This window comes from Bemisia tabaci, chromosome 5 (assembly GCF_918797505.1).
Source record: "Bemisia tabaci chromosome 5, PGI_BMITA_v3".
Lineage (NCBI taxonomy): Eukaryota > Metazoa > Arthropoda > Insecta > Hemiptera > Aleyrodidae > Bemisia > Bemisia tabaci.
In genome coordinates, this window is record NC_092797.1 from 30,574,020 (window position 1) to 30,592,942 (window position 18,923).

The window sequence follows — 18,923 nt, forward strand, 5'->3', positions numbered from 1 at the left end:
GTTTTAACGATTAACTTGAAGCATATTACCATTCGTTGCTCTGAAAGTTCACATTTGTTTCTCGCCGACATTCAGGTACATAAATAATTAATGATGAATATCAATATAATATGTTAGAGCAATCTGCAATCTATCCAGTGTCGTTAATCAGAGCTGGTTGCCAACGAGGAAATCAGGAGGGCACGATCAATCTAACGTAGCGGATGACAAAATCGTAAATATTAAAATGCCGCGGGAAAAAGTAGAGATTGTCCAGTGATAAATGACGAAGGCGGAGGACGGCGAAGGAAAGTCCCGGCCGGGGAGAAAGGTACGTCATGGAACGTCACATAGGCCGATCAGACGATCACTGTGAACTCCTCGTGGGGCACTCCGAGTAACCGTAAATCAATAATCTTCTCGAATCTCGATATGATTAGATTCCGACCAGCGTTGCTACATTTTACGGCCCATCAAGTTGTAGCCCTGAAAGTTTACGACTTGCGATTTTTGCGATTTTTCTTCCTTCCATCCGAAAGTAGGCCCAGTGGGCTGATTATAGAAATTGATCGACAAAACGATGGACAAAGAAGACAAAGGGAGCACACTGAAAAAAATGTACTGCAAGCATCGGCTCTAAGCACAAGATTGCATGAATACTTGAAAGCAGAAGTGGTATGCAAAAAAAGTGCTGCTAAGCAGATTCCCGCAAGAATTTTTTGCTGAATTTTTCTTGATAAAAGGAGAATAAGACTTCGGTTATGCAAAAAAGTAGGTTATAAGCAGCAAATTTTTTTCAAAAACTGCACTTATGCGTTTTTGCCCTCGAAACCCCTCAGTTATGAGGCTCAAGAGGACATGGGGCAGAACTTAGGGTCTGACAGCGAAGCGGAAGGATCGCTCGCTCTGGAGAGCGAACTGAGGAAAACTGTAATAAAACTGTTATTATTTGAGGACCAATCGAGAATCTACAGGGCCAGTTTCGTTACAAATCCGGTATGAGAATTCTTAAAATCAAATAAAATCAGAAATTTTATAGACCTATTTCATTTGTAAAAAGAGAAAAATTCAAGAAATTTGTTTTGAAAAAACGGAGTGGGTCTCACACCGGAACCTATGTTGCTCCGAGACAACCGGAGTTGTAAGAGCGGGGGGCACGATCTATTTTTTTTTGCCAAGTGAACCTCCCTCTTACGGAGCATTGCTTACCTAACACTTTTTGCAGAGCTGATTTCTTTGAATATTCATATCACTCTGTTTTTTGGGGCAAATTAGGCTCTAGAGTGAAACGCATTCCGGAACCATCAAATTAAACACAATTCCTTCATTAAACTTGCTTGCAGTAATTTTAATCTTAATATCCTTTCCTCACGCATCGAGATTCCAAAAGGCGATTGATGGCAACGTCAGAAAAAATGAAAATTTAGATAGTATGCACTTTGGGGCGAGACTTTAATCTCAGGTCATGAAATTTTAACAATTTTTATTGAGAGATAAACTCAATTTTATTCGCAGTATCATTGAAATAATTTCTCAGCTGCCGAAGCTACCAATTAACCGATGCCCAGTCACTTCACGCATCAACGATCACCGATGCACGCGCCAACGCTGTTTTAACACCAACTGTATTATTATTCCACCCAGCGAATGTGTGTTTCCTCCTTCCGACTTTCATTGCTTCACTTTTATTTTTACTTTTTCCCTGTCTGTCTCGTTCGATGAAGATCAGTGCGGTTCGAATATAACTTCAAATACTTGTAATACCGTCCATTCGTTCGTTTGGGGTTTTTTTCTCTCCCTCGTGGAAAACAAACATTTTTCTGAAAAGTTTCCTACAAAGGCCTATTTCGGAAAAACATCAGTTACGACGATTACTTATCATGGTATCAACGGTCATGGTATCATCAACAGGACATTTGTCGGAGGACACTTTAGCGACTGATGAGACCTTGATCAGGCAAAAGCTGAACATTCCGTTTCTGTTCCATTATGATCATAGATAGTGTCAACTACCCTGATGACAATTAAACACACGCTTTCAAGATACTTTGAATGTTTTCTGACTCAAGCGTTGTGCACCCACCTCACCTTACCCTAATCTACCTCACACAGGTCAAGTGAACCAATTTCGAACAATTACATCCGCAAAAGCATATAGCTTAACGCAGATGAATTTAAGTCTTTAAGAAACACAAAAGTTTGGTTAATACGGGAAGAAGATCACAAAATAAACCTCGCCTTTGATTGACAATTTCAAAACAAAATGCCGGCTAGTTTTCCTAAAGCAATTTTAAAGAAAAACGTCGCGATATGAGAAATGAAAATTCTCAGTCTCTGTATTGTTCTCTGCGCTAAATTTACCGCAAACCGTACCAAAATCAACACAAAATTCTGTTGTTTTTGCGTTTTTCACCAATAAAAACACATTAAAATACAAAAACAAAGTGGGTTTACAAGGCTGAGGAGAAATAGAACAAACCAGAACGTTTCGGGCCAATAACATGGCCATCCAACTGGAACAAGCTAAAAAATGTAAAAATTAAAACAAGAAAATGAGCATGCAACTGACAGAGGACGGAATCAGTGCAAATTGAAAAACAGAGTAAAGATGGACAGAGGGACACTAGAGATTGGCCCGAAACGTCCTGGTTTGTTTTATCACTCCTTAGCCTTGTAAACCCATTTGTTTTTGTATTTTAATGCGTTTTTATTGTTGTGTGCGTTCGGGCTATTGTGTCTCATCTCTCTCTTATTACATTTGTGTTTTTGTCAACCAAAAGTAACACAAGAACGCAAATATCTATCTCAGTGTAGGGTCTGTGAAAAATTAAGTCTTTAAGATACGGGCGGGACATGGAGCGTTAAGGATCGCTCGTGAAAAGAGGGGGCGAGCACCGAGCTGTCATCACTCGAGAGATGTAGAGTGAAGCGTATGGATGTTGTTCATGATGCATGGCGATGGCATAGTATGACAATGGCATAGTATGCGGAGCCCGGGAACGAAGCGCATGCGCACTCGGGCTCAGGCCCGGCGCGCTTGCGCCCAGACTCGGAACACTTCACAGTGGCGTGGTAGAAAGTGAGACAATGAGACAGGCAATCATAAGTAATTGTGTATGACTCATTAACCAGTGTCTGCGGAGCGCGTGTGGACGCGTGGCTGCGGCGGCAAGACGCAAGACGCAAACGCAAGACGCAGCAAGGCGCGGACGCGGCGACAGTATTTCATGTCGCACGGCACGCCGGAGCGCGATTTCAATCGAACGTCCGTTGCCGGCGTTTTACAACGTAACATGATTGGTTGATGTTGGGCGGCGGGCGGCTGGCGGCTGACAGAAAGTGTGCCGTAAAACAAGGCGGAATTATGACGACAATCATACGGCGACGTGCGCCCCGAACCTTGTTATCCAATAACAATCACGACACTCTTGACCCTACATCGTTGCCGTCCGCCTCGGAGCTTTTTCCCGTACATGGATGAAAAAGAACGGTGGTAGTAACTAGATTTCAGTTGTAGACAAATGTAAAACACTAAAATATGGCCTGAACTGTCCGTGACAAGGTGGTAGAATAGAGTGGAAAAACAAGGAAGGTAAACGGGTAACAAGGCTAAAATACACAATTAATTAAAACCGGGACGTTTCGACTCAAAACTAAGTCATTTTCAGTCGGAAATACAATAAAATTAAAAAAAAAAAACGATGAAAATCCGAGCCCTACATGGAAATGGCCGGGATCTGAGAAAAACCTCTGAATTTTTCTCAGATCCTGGCCACCACCATGTAGAGCTCAGGTATTCATCGTTTTTTTTAAAAAAACAATTGTATTGTATTTCCGACTGAAAATGACTCAGTTTTAAGTCGAAACGTCTCGGTTTTTATTAATCGTGTATTTTAGCTTTGTCTGTCCGTTTCCACCCTTGCTTTTCCACTGTTGTCAATGTCTCGGGCTGCTCTTCAAAATTTGTATCGGTGGTAGAATAGTGATGGATCCACAATATTCTGCAGAGAAATAAAAAGTTCGATTAAAGTAAAAAATTTGAGCTCTAGGGAGCATCGGTGCAAGACTGGAGGGGAGAATTTTCAGTTCGGGCTAATACATTGAAATTGGACTGCATTATTTTCGGCATTGATTTTCCCACGGAACAGTTTGGACCCAGCACTACTCTACCTGATAATACTCTTCCAGATAATGTGAAGTGTGAAAATTGAACACCTGATAAGCTCCATCAATAGTTGCATAAATTTTTCAACAATTAACGCAAATTAATTTGAATTAACTCGGTAGTTATGAACTCAATTCTATGGAAATAGAGTAATGTGTGCTAAAAGGTTCAGCTCATACAATTTTAGAAGTGTAGCAAAAAGAAAGACCAAAAAACGTACGTTCTAAAAATATCCATATAATTGAACTTATTGAATTAAACTCTATAATAAAACATTATAAGCATAACGCGTAACGCATGGCGCCTGAGGCGCAAAGCGCTTCGGGAGGTTGAACCAGATACCACCCTGAATATGACATGAAAGCAGTAAAATCAAAATAGCATATGTACTCTTTCATAAATAAGAGCAAATCCGTTGCAACGGTAGTATGTCTCAGAGACTTAAACGCAGGACTAGAAAAGTAACGCATAATTTTTTGTGGTACGATCCGAGTATCACAGACCGAATAAAGATCATTTTCAATTTGCATTGAGAATGCCAAAGGCAATTTTAAGATTTTCGTGGAATGTTAAAAACTTATTATTGATATTATGAGTAATATTATCAAATTATTTAGTTTAAAACGTTTCAGCTTTCATGGTTTAATTTTGTCACGCGAAAAATTGAAGTTGATTTTAAAGCAATGGGAGAGTACATAATTGGACCAAGAGTTTTCGAATCTTCTTCAGGAAAAAGAGGGAGACATGAGGTCAGAGACATAATTCTTTAAGGGAAACCGCAGGCGCTAAATTATGCTACCCGCAGACAATTATAATTAACTTAGATTTAGATCTCACACTTTTTGCGAAGTAAGTGAACGAGTTGTAATCATGGATTGAAGGAATTCAAATCATATGCTCTCTTTACAAGTCAATTCAAGAGTCCACTGACTCTTAGATCCACTGTGTTTTTTTTTTTTTTTTTTCAGTGTAATAAAACTGATTTCAAATTACTCATCCGGCGATCGTTAAACCCTCGGCAAAGCTTTAAGGATCGTTCGTCGAAAAATGAACGGACATAGTGCTACTTATTCTTTGCCGTTGCGAATGTTTTCCCGACTCATTACCCGCGAGTTATGGTATGCCAACATCAGTTCCGTTCTGTTTAGAAGTAATTGCACTTAGTGATCTTCACAGCATGAATTATATACCCATATTCACACATACATATTTTCTAAATCAAAGTGAAATCAAAAGGAGCAAAGCTGCTAAGTCAGAACGGCTCCTTGAGTACTTCATCAAGGTCCTACGTTGCGTTTTCAAGTATGACCTAATAACCAGATTGTAATAGGACTTCGCGTCACGCACTAAAGTTTTTCAGCATCGCCGTTCCGGAAATTATAAGTTCAACGCTCATGGAGATGGTCGGATTTAGTCCCGAACTTTCAATTAGCTTGCACCGGAGGTAAAAGAAATTAGTGTCTACTTACAAACTGTACATAACCTCAATTACGAAAAATTTCCACTAGTGGTTATTTTCTTGCCGCAATCTTCAAAAGTGCATAATGAAGAATGATTCCAGTTTAAATTTTCCGGATGATATTCCAGTCACAAATTGCGTCTATAATAGTATTCCACTTTAATATTTCAAATAATTGGGCAAAATTCTGTGGAATTAAGAAAATTTACCTGTTTTTTGCCTCATCACCAACCATGAAAAGGACCAAAAATAAGAGAACAAGGGTATTTGTATATTTTTCAGGTGCTCACGGTTTCACCTTTGCAGTGTCCGAAAAACTCAAGAATTCTCTCTTTCAGCATATTGTTCGGATTCCATTTTTTCTCGTCTTTTTTGGTTTAAGTGAAATGTAGAAAGTACTGAATGGAGCAACGAAAGCCAATGAATGCGATAATTTATCGCATAACCAAAACTATGTACTCGAGTTTGGTTAGTGCTTGCTAAACTGGACACATCTATGTCAAGAAAATCTATCTACAGAAGAAATTCATCGCTTATCGATTTCTTTCACATAAATATGTCCAGCAATACTCCCCTTATTTTCCCTGAAAGAAATGTGAATTGCACACTTCAGAAACCTTGCATAGGTAGGTAACATTTTTCGTTCAAACGAGAAATGCGTCCATGATGTAAGTTTCTTGAAGAGAGGGCAAAAGCCTCTGCGCGAATCCCTGAGGAAATTATTGCGTTTGAAAATTCCGTTTTTTCACTAGCCGAAGCTGAAAGTTTCCGACACGCAGAGGTTATTCACCCTGTTGTGCATGATTTGATTTACAAGAGAACGCCTATCCCGATAACTATAAAATCAGTATCATAGGTTAGAAATTATTGTGATGGAAAACTGATGCGAAGAATGGAGGAATAATAGCATGTGTCCCATTTTAATTTACGAGGGGGGCGGGTCGCTCGCTTGGACAGAGAAAAGAGCAGATCGTAAACGAAAATTACAGCCCGCTTTGCGGAATCGTAAGAATAGAAGAGTTGCAAGGTAAAAAGGAAATGGAGGATGGAGGAGAGGGGCAAGCTAACAGGAGGAATAAGCAAAGCGAAAATGAAAAAAAAGGAACAAGGATACCGAACGTGCAAGGGTCACAACGCTTACTAATAAGCTGACAGCTGATTTCCTTTTTACGGGGTTTCTTGAATCCTATTACCATTATGAGTCATACATTCCTCTCCCTCCGGTCTCCCCCCCCCTTTCCCCTGAAGAAGATTCGTAATCCCCCCCCCCCCCCGTCTCCGACCATGTACTCTCCCATTGCTTTAAAAACAAATTTAATCTCTCGCGTGACAAAATTACACAGAGTTGAAACGTTTCAAACTAAATAATTTGACAACATTGCATGCACTTTTGCACTTGTGATGTTAATAATACATTTTCAACATTCTCTCTGAAATTTTCAATGATATGATGCAAATTGAAATTAATCTTTATTCGGTCCGTGAAAAATGTAATCGCACTTAAAAAAAAATAATAATAATAATGCCTTACTTTTCTCGCCTCGCGTTTAAGTCTCTGGGACATACCCTCGCTGCAATAGATTTCGATTTACTCTACCATTCCCAGGATAAAATAAAATACATATACGCCTTTGTTTTTACTGTCCTTATATCGTAATATCAACAAGTTCAATATATAGGCATTAGTTGTCAACTAATATTTTACTCTTCTTCTTTTGACCGCACCTCTGAAATTGTTCGAACTGAACCTAACAGAGAACATGCTGTTTTCAAAGAATAATTGAGTTCACAACTACAGAGTTAATTATAATTAATCTCCGTTTTAAACACTCAACTAATGACAGTTTACTGAGCATTTCATCATGCAAAATATTTTAATTTTAATGCAAGTCAGAGATTCATGAATACATCAATTATATCATAGCTTTCACTGATAAGTTACCGCAAAAAAATTTAACTGCAATTTGAAAGGAACTCCGTCCATCTTGAGCTTTAAAAAAAATAGCGAAAGATAGACGATAAAAAACCGAGCTTTAATCTTAAAAGCACCAGCGTGGAAACATTTTGACTTACCACAGATGTTGATTTGTTACGATCGGAAAGGAGGAACTTTCATTCGGTGAGGATGTTCATTTTGCGATGATGTGTCGGTGGGGTGCTCTGAGCTGAAACACGAAAAAAATTTGCCTTGGTGAAGAGTAATGCACGAGAAAAAAATTCTGCACTTAACCAATACTTCCGTGCTAAGGCAAAACGCCGTATGAGCCTTCAGGCGTTGCCAAATGTCCTTAGACAAATCACTAATTTTCAAGAAAATTTGTGAATATTTTTCGTCCAATCTCTTGTAGATAATTTTGTTTGTAATTTGATCTGGAGTGTCTGAAACTTTCAAGGAAAAGTATTCATAACTTTCTGCAAAAATGGGCATTTTAGCGGAGGAAATTCGGCAACTCTCGAATGTTCATATACGGCGTTCTTCCATAGCACAGCGGCAGAATAATAGAACAGCGATGTTCGTATCGGCGGTAGCACGGGTGAGAAGTAATGGCCTACCCACTGGAGGAACAGAGACGTGTAATTATACAATTAGATAGATGAGACTCAATAGACGCTCACCTCATGCTCTCTTGGAGCCTACCTCACATTATCTAGTCTCATTTTCTTGATCCGTGTCCATCACCGTCAGAACGGAGGGAAATAAAATGAATAAAAACTCATTTAAGTTGGATCTCAGATTCGCAACTAATTCAACTTATCTACTAAACTCAAAATCCAACCCCCCCCCCCCGCACCCGTCCTCCACCGCACACTGAGAATGAGGATCCAGTGATGGACTTTTCCCCACTGTTAGGTATCCTAGTATTTTTCTCTTTTATTTTATTGAGCGTTCACCGCGTTAGCAGTGTACGCTCTTTCCCGTCGTTTTCCATCGGCCGTGTTAATATTACACCATTGGTAAGGCCCGCGCTGCCCATGGGTATCGTCGCCATTTTTCGCGGCGGGAAGCAATACCTATTTTCTCAATGTTTCTAGTTACCATTTCCACCTTTTTTCTCCTATCTTGTCCACTTTATGTAATCCTGGTAGGCTTGTCTTTGATAAATTTTTATTCTTACGTCTTGAAACTCAGCAAAGTACATATTATTTCATTGCTACTTCAAAATTCCTTCAAATACGTGCCGTCGTTTTGCTAAAAAAATTGGGCCAAGTACCCATTCACTATTTTTCTTTCTATCTTCTAATGATAATTGATGATAATGGTAAAGTGATCAGATGTTTATAAAAAATAAAAAATTACAATCCCGTCTTTTACTACGAAAATACAATTTTGAAGTTGCTTCGCCCAAAAAACTGCACAAGTGAGAAAAGTGCTGAAATGACGGTTTCACGTTTTGTGTTACGCTCATTTACGGCAAAGTTTCATACTTGGTGTTAAGTAACTTATTAGATACGTATAAGTATAAATAAAGCAAACGCAGACATTTCGACCATGATGCTGCCGTGCTAATAAGAAAAAACGCCGTATGAGCCTTCAGACGCGGTAAAATTTTCTTTGACAAATCACGAATATTCGGGAAAGTTTGTAAGTATTTTCCATCGAATTTTCCAGAGAATTTTGTTCGTAATCTGATCTAAAGTGTCCGAAAATTTCAAGAAAAATATCTATAACTTTCCTCACAAATACATGTTTTATCCGTGGAAATTTGGCAAAATTCGAAGGTTCATACGGCGTTTTTCCTTGGCACGGTGGTAGCGAGTCCACAGCATTTTCACAGAGCGCGACAAACCCAACTCTGCGAGCGACCTAGTCTGCGCTGCCGTGCTGAGGAAAAACGCCGTATGAGCATTCAAGAGTTGCCAAATTTCTAAGATTAAAACATGGATTTTTTAGGAAAGCTTATACATAGTTTCTTTGAAATTCTCGGATATTTTAGATTAAATTGCAAGCAAAATTGTCTGAAATATTCGAAAAAAATTATTGAAACTTTTTCAAGTAAATTCGTCTTTTATCGAAAGAGATATGGCAACGTCTGAAGGCTCATACGGCGTTTTTCCTGAGCACAGCAGTACGCTGCCGTGCCAAGGAAAAACGCCGTATGAGCATTCGAGAGATGCCAAATTTCCTCCGATAAACTGTTTATTTTTTAGGAAAGTTATGGATATTTTTCCTTGAAATTTTCAGAAACTTCAGATGAAATTGCAAACAAAATCGTCTACAAAATTGGGAGGAAAATATTCACAAATTTACAAGAAAATTCTCGTTTTATCAAAGGAAATTTGGCAACGTCTGAAGGCTCATACGGCATTTTTCCTGAGCACAGCAGCACGGTACAGTCGCGCTGGTCGTCATGCATGCTTTACACGACTTTTACCGAATGAGCGCGGCTACTCAGAAACTGAAATAGTAACCTCTCAGTTACCGGTTACCGGTTTTAAAATTACATAAAGGCATTTAGAGACGAGGCATGAAATAAGTTCAATAATCTGTCGACGCTTAATAGAGAACCGATCCCATTGTTCGCCGGGATGACTCCGCGGCCGGCCGCGGCTTACCGCCGTCGGGGCTCATCACTTTCTCGCGCCCAACGGAGGGCTATTGATCATCTAACAATAAGATTTAATGGGAAAAATGTGTTCCTAATTTCGTGGAAGCTGCGCCACTCTCCAGCCCTGCCAATTGTACGTCGTCCTCAACAGTAGCGTGGCGTGAACGATCGATTATCGATATCTCGCCATTTGAAGCTATGGTAAAGAATCGATTACTAAGGTGTTCGATCTTTTTCCATAGGTTTGAGTGGCGTATCGATCGATATATCGCAAAGCACGCCACGCCACTGGTCCTCAAAATGAATCTAACTCCTACTCGCGGAGCTTTGAATTAAGTCGGCAACGCGCCTTCCAGCTTTGGCCAGGCCATGGCTGTTCCCGCTCGTCGGGTAGTGTCCTCAGCGCATGCGCATGCACATACATACACTTTCCGCGTTTGTCCTTTGTATCTTATCGCATCGCCGAATGCATCCATTTTACCCGCGCCTCCGCATCCCTCCAAAAGCACTGTTGCCAGTGGAACAAATTTTTCCGGGAGAAATCTTTAGTAACCATCTCAGCGCATTGCGTCATTCGGTTTTTTCAAGTGAATGATGTTCAGAGACAAGAGATCCTCCACTGGCCTCTTGGCGACAGGCGGAAGCTTTTCCTTTCGGAGATTCAACAATTCCTTATGGACAATTATGAGGGAGCAACAGTCATCACTGTTTTTTCGGCTGTTGACCTACCTACACATGGTGAATGATGAGCTTCGGGTGTCGTCCTGAGCCACACTAGTTTCCCAAACTTCGGCTTGTTTGCAAAACGAAACTGCCAACGCGTTGGTAAACATCGACCATGTGGGTAAGTCAACAGTTTAATGTTGATGTCTTGAAAGTAAAAGCTTCCACCATAGCCAAGATACGAGTGGAGAGACTCTTGTCTCTGATGATGTTACACCTTAAATTAGTACCCCACAGAGCCAAAAGGTACCTGACTCATTTTAGTCTCCAGGAAACCACACTGGAGAAAAAACACATTGGATCTTGGGTTCAGACTCTTGAAAACATTGACAAGAAAAAGGACTCTTGATTCAATCAGATATAAGCTTAAATCAAAAGGAAATCCACACAAATTAAGAGGCTTGGTTCTTGATTTAAGCTTAAATCTGATTGAATCAAGAGTCCTTTTTCTTGTCAATGTTTTCAAGAGTCTGAACTCAAGATCTAATATGTTTTTTTTTTCCAGTGCAAGGGAAAACCGCACTTCGCGCGTCGGCCCCTTTGATTTCAATGTAAATCGCACTTTTCGAAGCCCCGTATCTCATAACCGGCGTGGGATAAGGGTACCAAATTGGCCATACACACGGAGCCGTTGATAGAGTTTTCGAGAACGCCACAAACTTGATTTTTCCACAAATATGAGTTAGGTATCTTTTGGCTGTGGGGTACTGAAACAGGGCCGGATTAAGGGAATGGCCACATGGGCCGCGGCCCATGGCGGCAAATCTAAGGGGCGGCAAATTTTGCAATTTTTTAAAGTGTAGGAAAAAAAATCGGATTTATGAAAACAAAATTACAAACGAGAAAAGGCGACAAAATCTTTCATTTCCTGAGAGTATAGTAATTTCTAATTTTGTCTCTCAGTGATACAAGAGACAGCACCTTCAATAAGTCGAGCTAAGAGAGAGACCAAACACGCAATTTGGCCTGGAACGGCGCGACTTAGAGAGAAATGATAGCGAGGACTTGAGATGAAAAGGAGAAGCCCTCGGCGTGGCGATCGGCATGTAACACATATTAGCGCCTACAAGACTGCATGAATACTTCACGCATTGCATCAAACTCAGTGCGGTCATTGCGTCAGCGTGAAACGATAGCGCTACAGGATGAAACTCAGCATGCGCAACACGTAGCCAAAGCAGCCTACAAGACTGCGTGAATACTTCACGCATTGCGTCCAAACAGGCGCAGCGGTCGCGGAAGCATACGCATCAGACCGGAATACTTCACGCTGCGCGACACGGTCGGTCGCGCGGCGGCGGCGGAAGTTAAAATCATTGATCCACATCTATGTTTGTTCTTCATAATTTTTTCGTTCATTTCTTATGAATGGAAGGCCTTGTCCACCCAGAGATAGGTTTACGGAACTTAATTTTTGCGCAAAGTTCCTCGAACTTTTGCTAGTACTGTTGACAGGGCTTTCCCAAAAAATGTGTTCAACACGAGTAAACGCATTTTATGCACCCCCTCCCCCTCCGGTACGTTCATTTGATGGTTTTTATCGAGTTTCAAAACGAATGAGAAGGGGGCGGCAAAATCCAGGCGGCCCATGGGCGGCAAGTAGGTGAATCCGGCCATGGAGTGGACATTCAAAAAATGGTAAGCGCCATCAGGTGTTGCTAAGATGATGCGTGGTGTTCCTTCCTGTGAAAGAGCCTAAATGTTTTCGTTCTTGGGACTTCCTTTTGGGAAATTTTCTCTAAATATTGGCCTCATTACTACCACAAGAATCTTCATTTTTAAGCCTCTGGATTCCCAATTCAAGGGGGTAACGGTAACAGTTGCACTATTATTTCAGCAGCTCTTGATCCTGCTCTTTTCCACTCTTCAAATGTGATGGATGCAGACGAAATGAGAGATTAATTTTACGTCATTTTGTGAAAAGAACACCCAAAAATTCCAAAAGTAGGCCTCTTGGCAGCTATTTAAAGTATAAGGACTTAAAATGCAGATTCTGAGAAAAATACTGTTAAAGTTAGTTTAAGATCAAAGCTGTAGATGTTGGTTATGATCTCAAAGAAGAATCTATTAAAATTAAGGAAATATCCTATCTAGAAATTGTGTGATAAACTGCATTTTTTAGTATATTTTGGAAATTTTGGAGACATGAGAGCAGAGGATTATTTGAATAGCTGCAGGAACACCGACAGCTTATTTACGAATGTCGGGAAGGCATTACTTCATGCAGATAGCGTGGTAAGTGTGCGCTAACTTGAAATTCCCATGTTTTTCTTTGGAAGGGCTTTGTTTTTAATTAATTGTTTTATTTTTCTTATGTATTTATTCATTTATCTATCTTAAATTATTGATCACAACATATCATTCCTATTTTAAGTTTAACCTCAATAATTTCTAATATAATTGATGAGAATCGCTTCAATCTTGAATTTTCTATCAATAACACAACTCATTGATACGGTTTTTTTACGTAGACCAGGAATTTCGTCGAGCGCACATTGTACCAAACACTAGAAAAAAGCCCTGTTCAGGGAAACACTTCCGAATGGAAAGATTTTCGTCTGCGGGTGTGACAAGTTTCATTAGGTAAGATCACTTTCTCTCGGTGATGGCCGCACCGCGGGGACTTGAATGAAATGAGCCGGAGGAGGAAGAAGAAGAAGAGCTAGTAGAACACTGGTCAGTTGCTTGGAGCAATTTAGTTTTAAAGGCTCATAAATTAAATCTGTCCAAAAAGAGGCGTGAGTGCCTCCTTCTGAGGACCGATCAACGAATCTCTAAGTAATCCCATAACGGACAAAATAGTATACAGGCCTTGGACCTCGGACACCCGACTCAAGGAGAGGCTCTATTACAAGTCTCCCATACACATATTGACCTCTGCCTTAGACATATTCACTGCAACCACATCTATGACTTCATTTATACACGTGTAATGGAGTCAGACTCAGACAGGACGACCCTTGAGGTTGAAAAAAATAAAAAATAGATAACTTCATATACCAGAGCTTAGCGGGAGTAATTCCATGGTATTTACCGTAAAAAATGTTAAAAAATGTAAAAATTTGATCCATTGTGAGCATTTGTAAGTTAGAAAGCGAGAAATCAGGAATTTCAAGAAACACCGCTGTTAGATCGCTTGCACTGCTGCCCTTTTTAGAAAATGATTTATTTTAGACGTATATATAACATTATAACGTCATCGTTTATTGAAAATTATGGCTTCAAATTGTGACGAGTTTTTGGGATTATTAGAAAGTCTATAGCACTATAAAAACTGAAAGTATATATTTTTTTATTCGAAAGCGAATTTTGCATTACCGAACAATCTGAGGATCCAACTTAAGGTACGTTTTGCCTGACTCCATCGCGGATTAATGAGTTGAATGTAATACAGCCGAAAATTGAAACCAATAAAAATGCTAAACTGAAATGTTTATAGGAAGAGTTATAAATTAATTATATTTATTTGCGGATTGAGAATTATTGGATTGCCTCATTCCTAAGGAGTTTCAATCAAATGGTTAGTAGTTACCTAGTTATTTTTGGTGTTTTAATTTTAAGGTTTTGATTAGGTTAATAATTTTGGTTTCATCTCAACTAAAAATATTCTCTATTTCTCTTTAAATGTTTACGTTCACACAACTGAATGCTTGTAAAAATGGGCACGCATGTGCTCAAATATTTTCTATAACCACTCAAATAGGAGGAAACTAAAATGAAGTTGCTTTTAGATTTTATTTTAAAAAAAAATACTAAAACTATTCGAGTATAAACCGGAGACCAGCGATCTTTCATACCTGCTATTATTTTACGTCTCATAGTATACATCGAGCATACAGCATTCATATTTACTTCCATTATCTGCATACATCGTATCATTTGTTACAGACTCTTGAGAGCGCAAAGCTGGTAATACATTAGAAACACATTCCACACCTTCTTAGCTGAAGCTTAAAAGCGTTTTTCTTCCATTCCTCGTCTATACCATACCCATGGGGAAGCGTGGCGATCCATTTTCATGTCCTCACGAGAAAGGCCGAACAGGTGGCAGAGACCTTGAAATATGCATTTTACAGAGCCAACATTTTGATGCTACAGGCTTTAAGAGTACCATAACCAACAGTCTTCATCGTTTAATAAAGGGGCAAGGGCAGGCAATCGATCGGAGGGGGAGGTAACAAGCGTGAATTGCATCTGATACTTATTTCCTCGCTGCCTCCTCCTCACAATCCCAGAGGGCACATACATAAGAGGGCTTAATCCTGCACGCTGCACTCAGCGTACTTTGCGATACATCGATTTATCTACCATTTAAACCTATGGAAAAGGATCGATAAACCGGGGGTCCGCAACGAACGCCTTAATAATCGATTCTTTACCATAGCTGCAAATGGGGAAATATCGATAATCGATCATTCACAGAATCTCTAAATCGTGTACTCCATCCATTTCTCTTTTCGCTTCCTCGAGAGCAAGTACCCTTTCTGCGCTGAGCCAATAAGCCAAGGCAAGACAGGACGCGCTCAAGCCACGGCTTCACAGAGCGCGGGCGACGCGAAACCAACCGCGCGGCTTATTCTCGAGGCCGTGTGCGATGATTTTACACACGCCTGGCACCGCGGACGTTCTGAATCGCCTTTCCAGTGGCAACCGACGAATTTACAATCATTGCACCCGGTCGCGCGAAAAAACCGCGCGGTTGACTTCGCGTCGATCCCGCTCTGTGGGAGCGTGGCTCAAAGCTCCGCACGGCGGCAACGGCAGCACACGCGTTCCAGCGGGAGTCCCGAGTCCAATTCCATGACTCATATATCTGATCCTTATTTCCTTGCTTCGGGCTTCGTTTCGTATTGTTCAATTGCTCACACACCTGTTTGTAGCAATGACCTCTGTTCATGAGTCCGGTGGATACCACGCAGGAGAGTCCTCCTGCGCTCGTCGTGAGAAAAATGTCGATTTGAATCGATAGGGAACTTCCATTTAATATTTTCCGCGGAAAAATTACTTTTGTAACAACTAAAGCTCCTAGGCTGGCTCTCCTGGCTCTCCTGGCTCTCCTGGCTCTCCTGGCTCTCCTGGCTCTCCTGGCTCTCCTGGCTCTCCTGGCTCTCCTGGCTCTCCTGGCTCCCTGGCTCTCCTGGCTCTCCTGGCTCTCCTCGCTCTCCTGGCTCTCCTGGCTCTCCTGGCTCTCCTGGCTCTCCTGGCTCTCCTGGCTCTCCTGGCTCTCCTGGCTCTCCTGGCTCTCCTGGCTCTCCTGGCTCTCCTGGCTCTCCTGGCTCTCCTGGCTCTCCTGGCTCTCCTGGCTCTTCTGGCTCTCCTGGCTCTCCTGCACGGAGAAAAAAACTTCGTGCATGGGACCCGAAGTTGAGGTCATATGGATCTCTGAAGTTTTCTGATCACGCATCCGAAGACTTGAGGTCGAGCTGCCGAAGTACTTCAGACGTGTGACCCGAACGCTTCGGCATACATCGAAGTACTTTAGATGTCTGACCCCAACTTCGGGAGCTGGACCTCAAGTTTTTCGATAAGTGATCCAAAGATTTCAGAGATCCATATGACCTCAACTTCGGGTCCCACGCAAGAAGTTTTTTTTCTCCGTGTGGCTCTTCTGGCTCTTCTGGCTCTCTGGCTCTTCTGGCTCTTCTGGCTCTTCTGGCTCTCCTAGACCCCCTGGCTTTCACCCGTGTTCCTTTTTGGGACGGAGCGAAGTTTACTCTAGAGTAACAAAGCTACTTACGGTGAATTTTTAGCGAAATTAGGAAAATAGCGGGATATCAAACTTTAGACGATCGTGGCTGATTGTGCAGCGGCAATGAAGACGGCCAAGCGAGTCCGAAAAACCACAGGAACATACTGCAGTTTCGTAATATCATAAGTCGTGCGCCAGTTTATAGGTGAAGAGATCGGGGGAATTGAAAAACACCGAGCCATGAACCATGCGACGGAGGGGAGGGCCAAGCAGCAAAAAACCACGTGAAAATGGGAGAAACTTTCGGGAATTGATTGTGGTAGGTACATAGATTCCGTAGATTTTCGGGTTTATATGGTATGAGATGAGATTGCGGGGGAAAGCTGTGCGACTGAGGGTACTGCTAAGTATGAGGTTACTTCAGTGCAAACAGAAAATTCGTCGCGCAGAACACTTTAGTTAATATTAATTAAAATTACTGGTGGTCAGTCAAGACCTTTAGGCATAGTTTTTGGTGCGACCCAAACTAAGTTGGTGGAAGGGGAGGTAAACTTAATCAGTAAAGGAAGGTGCAAATTTTTCGTGGGGCTTCCCCGAAAAATTTGCTATTTTAACCCCTCATAATTGCGATTTGAGGCATTATTTGACCCTTCTCTCGAGAGAAAGAAAAGACAAGGCCCCTCATAGATTTAACTGTTAGACAAACAGAAATCAAGGAGATTATTTTGCTTGAGAAAGAAATTGAAAAATTTATGTTTAGGAGGGAAAGGAAAGAAATTATGGTGTAGAAACCAACCGTTCAGCCTTGCGCCGAGTGCTTTATGATGATGAATCCGGTCCTGGGCTTTACTGCCGTGCTAAGGGAAAACGCCGTATGAGACTTTAGACGTTCCCAGATTTACTTCAATAAAAAGCGAATTTTCTTGGAACATTGCGAACATTTTTCTTCTAATTTTTCGGATAATTTTGTTCACAATTTGATAGAAAATATCTGCAAATTTCAAGAGGAAATACGAATAAGTTTCCTCAAAAATACATGCTTTATCTGGAGAAATTTGGCAACTCTCGAATGTTCATACGGCGTTTTACCTAAGCACGGCAGTTTACCTATACTCTGCGGTTCGATCTATATAAATATCCCTCCGTGAACCATTTAAAGAGTAATCTCAAGGATTAATTTTTCCAATTTGACAACGGTGGCTGCATCAGGTAAATACTGATTTCATACTGGGTCTTCTTCCACGGAAAATAATTAATTTAAATGAAACAGAGGAGAAGACGACGGGGAGAGGGTCAGTTGACTCTATTTCATTGGAAACAAACCAAAAGAATCGCGGGGGGCGGGGGGCGGAGGAGGAGGAGGGAGAGAAGAGAGAGGTTAGTGTACAAGGAGAGGAGTGGGAGGGAGGAAAAGTGCCACGGATAAATTATACTTGACAGTTGGTTTGCGCGATACGAGATACATCGATATTGGATAAGTTTTAATACCTACTGACCATTTCATTCACCTGCGAGTTTATCCCCTCTCACTCCGAATGCCAGCTATCAACGAGAGAGACGGCAAATCCACCGATATTGAAAACTGTGTATTAAAACTTGACCATTTCCCTCGCTGCCGTGCTAAGGAAGAACGCCGTATGAACATTCGAGAGTTGCCAAATTTCCCCGAATAAAACATGTATTTTTGACGACATTTATGCATATTTTTCCTTGACATTTTCAGATATTTTAGAATTAATTGCTTGCAAAATTGTCTGAAAATTTTGGAAAAAAATCAATTCAATTTTCCTATTGATTTCGGTTTTTATCAAAGGAAACTTGGCAACGTCTGAAGGCTCATACGGCGTTTTTCCTTGGCGCGGCAGCTCGGCGAGCCTCCGGTTTATCAAGGCTAACACGAAATGCAATAGAGCGCGAAGCAATATATCGCATGCACAAGCCCACTTGGCAGTCGCGGCCACTTCAGTGGTTGCATTAATACAGTTTAGGATTTATTTTGATTTAAAACTGGTTTCGGAGCCGTTTGAGCGGCAGTTACCCGAGAGAAACATCATTCATCAGAGGAACGAACCGAAGAGTGCCTCAACAAAGATGTTCTCGTCCGACCCTCGTGTTGCAGGAAAATCCGTGGGAAAAGGGACTCCACGATCCGCGGAAAAGGTGTGTCGGATGCCGCACCTAATTAGGTTGCATCAAAGGTTATTCTTATCAAGCAGTGCTCCCATTCTATGTCCGTCAAAAGTACCGGGACTCGGGACTTTTTTGTTCCAATTTCTTCCACTCCAGTACCGTGAAAAGTTCCGAGATTCCTTTTGGATATTTTCAAAAATTCCGAGAAAGTTCCGGAAAATGCAAAATATT

The 18,923-nt window shown here is 41.2% G+C and overlaps 1 protein-coding gene across 2 annotated transcripts in view; it reads right to left on the reverse strand.

Moving 5' to 3' along the window:
* The window catches only part of LOC109037512 (probable metabotropic glutamate receptor mgl-1), a 92,815-nt gene that overhangs the window by 39,759 nt on the left and 34,133 nt on the right, over positions 1–18,923 (reverse strand). For both annotated transcript variants that reach the window (XM_072300543.1, XM_072300542.1), the window contains exon 3: positions 7,677–7,768. The gene's annotated coding sequence lies outside the window, so the exon portion shown is untranslated. The remainder of the gene's footprint in view (positions 1–7,676; positions 7,769–18,923) is intronic.